At 37.3% G+C, this 9,889-nt stretch overlaps 1 pseudogene; it reads left to right on the top strand.

The window, feature by feature from the left end:
- Window positions 1-1,492: 1,492 nt before the first annotated feature.
- Window positions 1,493-1,648, top strand: LOC123824492 (annotated as a pseudogene).
- Window positions 1,649-9,889: the final 8,241 nt, after the last annotated feature.

The following is a 9,889-nucleotide window of genomic DNA, read 5'->3' as shown; positions in this document are numbered from 1 at the left end:
GTGGTGACAGGTAGGACCGTTAGTGATAAACTAATCACAGTGTTTTCTGCTCCCTTAGACTCTGACGTGACTCTCTGCCTGAGAGTAACTCTGCCGCACTTAGGGTATCATACCAAAGTCTGTATTTTGATAATTAGATACTTTCTTAACTGATAAAAATACTCATTGGTAAGAAAAATATAGTTATTAAGGTATTATTTACAGGCAATACATTTAAGGAATAATAGTTTATTGTGAGAATGAATCAAAAATAGAGCAATTATATTATCCCAACTAAAGCATGAATGAAAGTGTAAATTGGGAAAATAGTGCCCAAATTTTATTGAAGACAAATGTTTCAGAATTTGATATATCATATTTAATCCCCTCTAAACTAGATAAAGAGACTATTTGGAATAATGCTTTATTCTTATTTAAAATGAGTGAATTGAATTTCTTGTTTGATATGATGAACCCCAAAGCTTTTAAATATAATTGGCCAATAATTTCCTGTATTATGATTTATACCTGCTTCCCATGTCCTATCAAAAAGTTGATAATCAATTAAAATTAAATACAGTCACAAATAAAAAGTCACATGTTTGCCTGGAGTTCATGATCCAAGCAGTAACTAATGGCAGTAATGGTTTCTCCTTTTAGATGAGATCCAGTGAAGAAATAAAAGAACCATATAGGCTTAAAGGTATATTCTAAATTCTACTTTTTATTACCTTATTTTAACATAATGCCTTAAAATGAAGAAATGGAAATTCTTTTAAATATCAAACTTAAATGGATACTTTTCAAAAGTTCATAAACATTCAAAGGCTTATTTTTCAACTTTAAAAAGACACAGTTTTTATAACCCTAGAAAGTTCTGCTCATTTTGCTTCTCTTAAAGGAAGTAAGCCATGCACACTTCAAACTTAAATGCCTTTTAAAGTTTTACACTGAAATCAGAAATAATACTACAGCAAAGAGAAACTCAAACAACATTCCAATATAAGAAAACCATAGTGAATGTACAGAATGTGCTTTATTTTTAATGAAATTCACTACTGAACACATGCACAAGTAATTTTCTAATTGAATTCTTTTGCAGGTGTGATTGTATGTCTGCACTGTCTTGGTTTTAGAAAATCTATGTATAACACGAGATGTTCTCCTAGTCGGCAAATTACATTCAGGACAGGTGCACCTCATTCCATGGATCGAACAAGCATGGAGCTGCTTAGTAAGAACAAATCCTTCTGTTGAAATGTTAAAAAATTTCTCCTGAGTATTCTAGGCAGAGCGTGCAAAGCAAAGATCATTCATCCACTAGAAAGAATCTAGGCTTCTAAGAATCGTGGAGTTTTATTGCTACAGAAGAGGAAAACTCAAGGACTCTGTCCTGTTCAAAATGGCAATCACTGTGAATCAGAAATACACAAATTGTATCAGGCTTACTAAAGCACAGAGACAAGTGAAAATCAGGGGGATGGCAGAACAGGAACTCACGTGTCCTTTCGCCATGTCTTCTCAGAAGACTTTCAGGATCAAGAGGTTCCTGGCCAAGAAATAAAAGCAGAATCGGCCCATTCCCCAGTGGATTCGGATGAAAAATGGTCACAAAGTCAGGTACAACTGCAAGAGGAGACACTGGAGAAGAGCCGATCTGGGTCTATAAGGAAGGGCACGTCAGAGACGTCTCACATGTTCATGTCGTCTGCCTCTTGAGGTCACCGAAAAGACCACTGCCGTCGGGACAGTTTGGTGTTATACTGGGAATTGGATTATTTTTCTCTTGATAATTTTCCTTCAGTAGTAGGTTGGTTCATTAATAAATGTGAAGCCATTTAAAAAAATAGAATTCAAGTGTCCTGACTTCAAATAAAATGCTTTCTTTCTGAATGATTTTCTCTTCTAATCCTTTTTTCAAGAGAAGAATGCTGGGGTGGAGTGGGGGACACATAATGGGCATTTTGCATGACCTCATTTTAATGTGAGCTCCTGGCTCATGGAAACCCCAGACTGACTTTCTTATATATTGACTTCACTATACCAAAGTTTTTCAATCCAAGGACAATATTAAAAACGTATACTTTAAACAACAACAAAAAAAGCTATTATAAACAAAAATGCAGTAATGACTCTTACCGTGAAAACTGCAGTCTTACAAACTGTGAACCTGTGTGCAACTAACACCTTTTCTAAGGAATTGCTTGCACATGGAAGTGTGCACATCTCAATCTGAAACCTCCACAGCTGTGAAATAAAGCTGGATTTGCTCTTGTTATTGTTTGTTTGCCTGTTTTCCACTTTCCTTGCTTTGTACGCCGTGCCCCATGGATACAGCACCTTTGCAGGCAGAATCAGACCAATAGCCAGGTAAGTCACTGTTCCGCATCTGAAGGAAGGATCATGCGCTATCTCAGGTAAAGTTGGGGGAAAGCATTGCAGTTATTATCCAGATATCTTACTGTTTAAAGATGCATCCTGAATTAGTGTGTTTCTAACTAAAGCAGTTTTTTTTCCATTTTACATCTCTCTTCCCCCTTTAAAATAATTTCAAAGATTAGGGGGTATATAATTTTTGTGCTAGAGACAGAAACACCTAGAATGAGTACAGCTGCTTATAGTTCCAGCAGGACTCCAACTTTATTGACTGAAGAAGACAATTTTCTTAAGCTACTATTGGAGGACCCTAAAATGTGGCAGCTAATAATCCCTTCCACTAAGTCACCACCATTATCAATGAGGTAGGCCCATATACTAGGAAGAAAATACATTTTTAAGTCTATTGGATATGAATTCAAGTTATATAGCAAAGTCTAGCCTTAAAGAATAAAAGAAAATGATTTAAGTCAACTTGTTCCAAGCAAGAACAAATGCATCTACCACCCAATATAGTAAAATAAAGAACCGTGAATGACGTGCTATCCCCAATAATTAGTTCCCTCTGTTTCGCTTTGCACCCTCTCCTTCCTTCCCTCTCCCTCCTCCTCTTCCTCTGATCTTCCTCTCATTTCCCCCACACCAAGCCAGCATTACCCCTGATGAGTGAGTGATTAGGTAGGAGAAAAAGTCAGAGTGCTTCTCTGAAACATGAAAAAAGCTTATTGGCTAGTTGTATTCAAAAAATATTTTGTCAGTTCACGGTCACAGAAACCAAAATGGCTTCAGAAAACTAAGCGTAGTCAATTTAACCAGAATGATCTAAATGTTTTTGTCTATCACATTGCCTTTTCTGGAATTTTACTTTATTGGAAATATACTATGCTACAAAGATTTTTATTTACATTTTATAAAATGCTTCATGGAAAAATACTAAAAGAGTTATTCCCAGTTGCATGTGGGTAATAAAGTAATATTGTATAGATTTCCCTTTTATGCCTACGATCTATTGTTCAGGTGTCATCGATAAATTGTTTTTATTCTTACCTTTGGCAGACACTGCTGGCTGCATACTTAATGGCAGCTTTCCTCTTCCTTCTTGTTAAGTGTACCTCGACTTTGATTAGGTGTCAGACAGCCTTATCCTTTGTGGCGGGGACTAGATCGTTGAGAGTTCATGCCCGTCAGAAAAATCCCTTTCTCCTGACCGTGGTCAACGTAGGCAAGGCTGCATGACCCAACCACTGACCAATAAGTCAAGGGAAATATCTAATTTCAGATTCTGGAGAAAGAGTCCTTCTCCTTTACAAAGGGACACATGATAGAAACTCACCCCACTGTGTATTGGGACAACATTGAGTGAAACAAAGAGAATGCCATTGACTTACCAGGCATGGAAATGCCATCCACTGTACTTTTTAAAAAGATGTTATTTATTTATTTTTAGACAGAGAGGAAGGGAGGGAGAAAGAGAGGGAGAGAAACTTCAATGTGTGGTTGCCTCTCATACACCCCTCACTGGGGACCTGGCCCACAACTCAGGAACGTGCCCTGACTGGGATTCAAACTGGCAATCCTTTGATTCACAGACCAGCACTCAATCCACTGAACCACACCAGCTGGGGCACTTTTTTTTCTGACTTGAGAGAGGAGGCGGGGGGCGGGGAGGGGGGGGACAAAGACATCAATTTGTTGCTTCACTCAGTTATGCATTCTTTGGTTTATTCTTAAACTTGACCAGGGATCGAACCCGATGCTCTAACCAACTGAGCTACCCTGACAGAGCCTCCACTTTACTTCTTGTTTTGTGAGATAATAAAATGCCCTTCATGTTTTAGCCACATTTTAGGATGAGTTTGTTACTTGCATCCAAAATCATCCTAGCTAATATGCTGCCCTTTAGAACAAGAAAAACAGAGGATTTTTAGATTCTTCCTTGCCTAGCACAGGAGTTGGCAGCAAACAAATAATTTAATAATGGGTACTGGGTGTATGTGAGAATATGTTAATACTTTCACAAACAAAGAGCACAGCCACTTAAAAAACTAGCCACATGCTGGTTGTTTGACCAATTTAAAATATACCTTAATAAGTCTCAAAATAAAGCTATATTTAGTCCATGGTCTTTTTCAAATACCTAGGTTCTTTTAATATGTAGATTTCAGGATCCCTGAGTCATCAAACGTCATCTACAAAATTAGACAACAGGGTCACCAGAATCTTCATATATTTCTAATCAAACAGTTGACTTTGTATTGAGACTACTTTTATCAGTTTAAACTAAATGATATCTCAGACTGAAAATGCTTGAAAGATGGAACCTCTTCAAGTAGTCTCTCCGTTTTCTCGTACCGTTGGAATATAACGCACAGGTGTGCTTCGAAGCTTATAAACCATGCCTCAGTACTTTCAAAATAACTTCTGGAAAATTTAAAAAGGAGAAAGTGTGAATCAACTCCTGCTCAGGAAGGCTGGCCATGTTCATCATATTTACTATTATGACATATTAGATTATTTTCTTTCAGTGCCCGAAAGAGAAATACAGTTCTTTCTATTTGGTTCACATAATCCAGACCTGCAGTGTCAGTGCCTGAAACAAATTACTGTTTATATTAGAAACTTAGTTTAATAAATTAGGTCTGGTCTATGAACTGTCAAAGTCCTTATAGTCTGCAATTCATATATAACAGATGCCTTTTCCATGACTCTGAACTAGAAGTGGCCAGCGTGATTGCTTCCTCCCTGCCATTACTACATTCTGTAGGTTTAGTTATCTACTGCCCACAGAGAATTAAAAACAATTTAAAAGGGCATCTGGAATAAAGCACTCCCAGGGAAAAAAAATCTTTCCATATACAATAACTTTCTGTGTAGGTCAGAGAATTATTCAATAATTGGCACTTGTTTAAATAGACCATTCAGGATCAGCTTGGTTTTCCAATCTCGGATTGAGTTACAGGACTCTATTTTTCCAAACTCACTTCTGCAAGTCCTAATTTCCAGCATATTTGTGGCACCATTGTGATGAACAGAGTAGCTAATTTTTGTGTAAGATACAAACACATTTTTCAAAATTGTTGTAAATAATTCACTACTTTTTCCACAGATTGTTTATAAATTATGAATTTTAGCTTACTTGCCCTAGTTCAGAAAATATACTGGGAAAAACAGGGGAGGTGAAAGCAGTAATTTTAGTTCATGAATTTATACAATTTAAATTTTATGAGAAACCTGGGTTCTTTCATCTTTTATGCTGTTTTTCACACAAGCACCCCTTTAAGAGTTGAACGAAGAAATCTGTGCCTGCCACTCACGGTCTCATCACCTCCTGCATTGTTTTCATTCAATACAGAAACAGTTGTTGCATAAAAAGTTAATAATGATGCTCGTCTAGAAAGATTTGATAATAAGGCCATGGAACCTTACATCAACTCATATCAACACATAAATTCAGACCTTTGGACACTTGAACTCTTAGGGTTTATTTTTTTAGCTCCACTTTGAAATATTATAATGTGTTTCTTTTTTAAGTTGTGTGGTCAGCAAACTCTCAATTCTAGAACTTCTATGCAAAGGATTAATCAAGAATATTGTATTTGCTCAGATATTGAGAATTAGATAAAGAGGGTTCTCGGTGACATTTTAACATTTATGTCCAGTAATACATTGATATTTCAGTAAAGGAAAAGTTATTCTTGGTCTGAACTGAGATGATTTCCTTGTCTGTCAAGTAAAGTTATTTAAAAAATACTATGGGTTTAAAGCCCTGGCTGGCGTAGCTCAGTGGATTGAGCACAGACTGCGAACCAAAGTGTCACAGGTTCAATTCCCAGTCAGGGTACGTGCCTGGGTTGCAGGCCATGACCCCCAGCAACCGCACATTGATGTTTCTCTCTCTCTCTCTCTCTATCTCCCTCCCTTTCCTCTCTAAAAATAAATAAATAAAATCTTTAAAAAATACTTAAAAAAATACTATGGGTTTAAAACATTCTTAGTAACTACTTCAAATTCTTTTTTAATATAAAGTTATTAGCCCAATAGTATAATGAAATAAGAGGAAACAATCACCCACAGCTTCTTTACCAACAACACAGTGATCTGTGCATATGTAACCTTATTTTAAATTTCACTCTTGTTCTTCGATCTTTCAAATGATTATAGTTTTCCTGGAGTGAAAATAACTTAAACTTACTAGACTTTTTAATATCTTTACAGCCAAACTGCTACAATTCTCACTTTGCTAATCTGTAATTCTCACAGAAGAACTGGCAGCGCTACCCGGCCTTTAACAAGGACCCTGAAGTGAAATCACTTAAAACTTCCTCTATTTTAATTTCAAATGATACACTCTGTATATAAACCGCACAGATATGCTCTATCAAATACATCAGCATGTACCTGCGATGTTAACATTTCTTTATGAAACCATCAGGCTGTGGACAGTCTTGGCTTGTGGAAGCCTGGGCTTATTATAGAACAGGTGGAGAGCCGAGATTCCACAGGTTTTTCCCCTCCTCTCAGCTCTCGGAAGGCCCAGGTATTTTAGGTGGTTTGACCAAGAGACCACAGCTGAGTAGAGACAGTTTAGATTTGAACTTGTGTCCATCACCTTGTGGCGGGGCGGGGGGGGGGGGGGGGTATTTGTTTGTTTGTTTTTATCCTGCTTACCCATTAGGTCACCTGGGAGGCTTTGAAAAAATAACATCTCAGACCTACTTCACATTCTTAGTGGGTCTGTGGCGGTGCCCAGGCTCGGGTATTTTTTCGCACCTTGGTGATTCAGACGCTGTCTGGATTTAGAACCACTGGACGGGACTCTGCGTATCATAATTTTACATTCAAAAGATCAGAATTCTATTTCTAGATTTATCATCATCCCTTCACAGTCTCTCCTCTAAAAGCAGTCGACAAATGTATTTGAATATTCAGAGAATGAAGCTGAAATTTGATAAGTAAAAACTTTGTAAGACCCAACTGTAAAGGACTTTAGTTTGAATAGAAATAAACTAATTGCCAAAAAAATAGCATTTGTTTTTAAAAAGTAAAGTCAAAGGAGAAAAAATATCTAAATAGAGGACCAACAAATATTTAGTAAAACTCAATATCTATTTGCTCCAAAAAATCTATGGATATAATATAATTTAAAATATCTAAATATAACAACAAAATTAAACATCTTTTCCAAACTAATAGTAAATTTACAAAATAGGTAGATGTATAGTAGATGCAGTATACATACTAGCCATTGTAACAATATGCCATTTTTCTGCTAAAAAAATTTGTACCTTCCCCCACTGTAACCACCACATAATTTTCAAAATTAAAAATGTCCTGTGTCAGCAAGCATTTAGGAAATCAACTTCTCTCATACTCTGCTGATGATAATATAAGTTGATAAACAATTGCCACTTGGATGGTTAATTTTATGTGTCAACTGGACTGGGCCATGGGATACCCAGATCACTAATTAAACATTGATTCTGGATATGCCTGTGAGGGTGTTTCCAGAAGAGAATGGAATTTGAATTGGTGAACTAAGCAAAGCAGATGGTCCTCCCCAATATGAGTGGATATCAAGTTTGAATCTCAATATCTATCTCTCTCTCTCTCTCTCTCTCTCTCTCTCTCTGCTTGTTTGAGCTGGAACATCAATCTTTTCCTACCCTGGGAGCTCCTGGTTCTCAGGCCTTTAGACTGGCTGGAAGCTACACCACTGGTTCTCTTGTTTTTGGGCCTTTGAACTACACCACCAGCTTTTCTGAGGGTCCAGCCTGCAGATGAGACTTCTCAGCCTCCATAATACATGAGCCAGTACCTTCTGAGTCAATACCAAGAAAGAAGGAAACAAAGAAATGAAGAAGAGAAGGAAGGAAGGGAGGGAGGAAGGAAGGAAGAAAGAAAGGAAGGAAGAGGGGGAAGTAGGAAGGGAGAGAGAACAAAAGATCTCCCAGATTTTTAATATTAGTTTAGCACTAATATTACTATTAGCTTAGCACAATTTACTAAGCATTTAGAATACTACCTAAATTGTTTCCTGGGGAGAAAGACATAAAGGCTCATGAGATACCCAACTAAGGGTTCACAGTAAATTAAACTGGTTTTCAGGTCATAATAGAGGAAAAGGAAAATAAATGAGCATTGAGTGCCTACAATAAACTAAGCCCTGGACAACATATTTTTCATCCATTACCTAATTTACTACCTTCAGCAGCCCTATGAGATGCACATCATCACCCCAAATGTCCATGTTACAGATGAAAACACTGAGGCTCAGAGCAGTTAACCAATGTACAACTAGTGATCCAAACCTATGACTCCCAAATCCGTGGCCTTTCCCAACACCTCACTAGATTCCTACCATGGAGAAAGACCCTGGAATGCCCAACATCAGCCAATAACTTGGAAATTCTCTTAGGGACCAAATCTTGGTCTCCATATCTTCGAGACCGTATCTTGGAGGCCAAATCAAAACTCACATGAAAAGATAATCAGAAGTTAAGTTATTCCCTCTTGCAGTGGTATCTGGGAGCCAGGAAAAATGGAAAGGAACTGTTGCACACAGCCACTGGCCTAGAAAGGAACAGCTTCAAGCGCTCCCCTCACCAGTCTCCGAGCACAAACATGCAGCACAGCATGAGCCCTGCATCTGGGTTTGCCGGGGTGAAGTCTTAGATGAGAGTGAGTCAGTCTTTCTCTAACCATTTGATCTATAGCTGATACTTAAAATAGCTGACACATGAAATTTCACAAACCCAAAATAACATTGAAGGAAAATTTGCTATTTCTACAATGTTAATGAAAACAAAGGTTTAGAAAAAAACATATTTTTACATCATCTTGGTTCCAGATTTTAACCAAAAGCGAAATACAAGCAAAACACAAAACAATCAAACAAACAAACAAAAACACTGCTTAGAATTTAACATCTGCTGACAGGAAAGACTCTATTAATTAGGCTGTCAATTTGCAACTCATCTATCCTTTGTTTCTTAACATTCTTAGCATAGGCCTGGGAACATGGGTAAACATTTCTTTTCAGAAAATATGACCATTTATGAGTGCATACAATTCAAATACTGGTGTATTCAAAAACTAAATTAGCCCTGACCAGTGTGGCTCAGTTGCTTGGACATCATTCCACAGAGCAAAATTGGTTAAATTCCTGGTTAGGGCACATGCCCATGTAACGGGTTCATTCCCCACTCGGGGAGTGTATGGGAGGCAACCGGTTGATGCTTCTCTCTTAACCCTGATGTTTCTCTCCCTCTCTTTCTCCCTCCCTTCCCTTCTCTCTAAAAATAAATGGATAAGTGTTTAAAAAAATAAATTAAAGCTAAAAGCAATATAAAATGAAACAAATTAAGAGTGCATGTTGTTTTTTAACACAATTTCGATGATAGCTCATGTATTATCCCACCTAGAACAGCCCCACAAATAACAATGTAGTATCTAATATTGATTCTACTAAGTTTACATAGAGAAGCGGTGGCTCCTAATAAAAAGGAACAATGTTTTATTCATTTGTATAATGTTC

Source organism: Phyllostomus hastatus, unplaced genomic scaffold (genome assembly GCF_019186645.2).
Source record: "Phyllostomus hastatus isolate PE091 unplaced genomic scaffold, TTU_PhHast_1.1 phas_contig_57, whole genome shotgun sequence".
NCBI classification, from domain to species: domain Eukaryota; kingdom Metazoa; phylum Chordata; class Mammalia; order Chiroptera; family Phyllostomidae; genus Phyllostomus; species Phyllostomus hastatus.
Note: the sequence above shows the minus strand (reverse complement) of the source record. Positions and strands in the feature narration are given on the sequence as shown.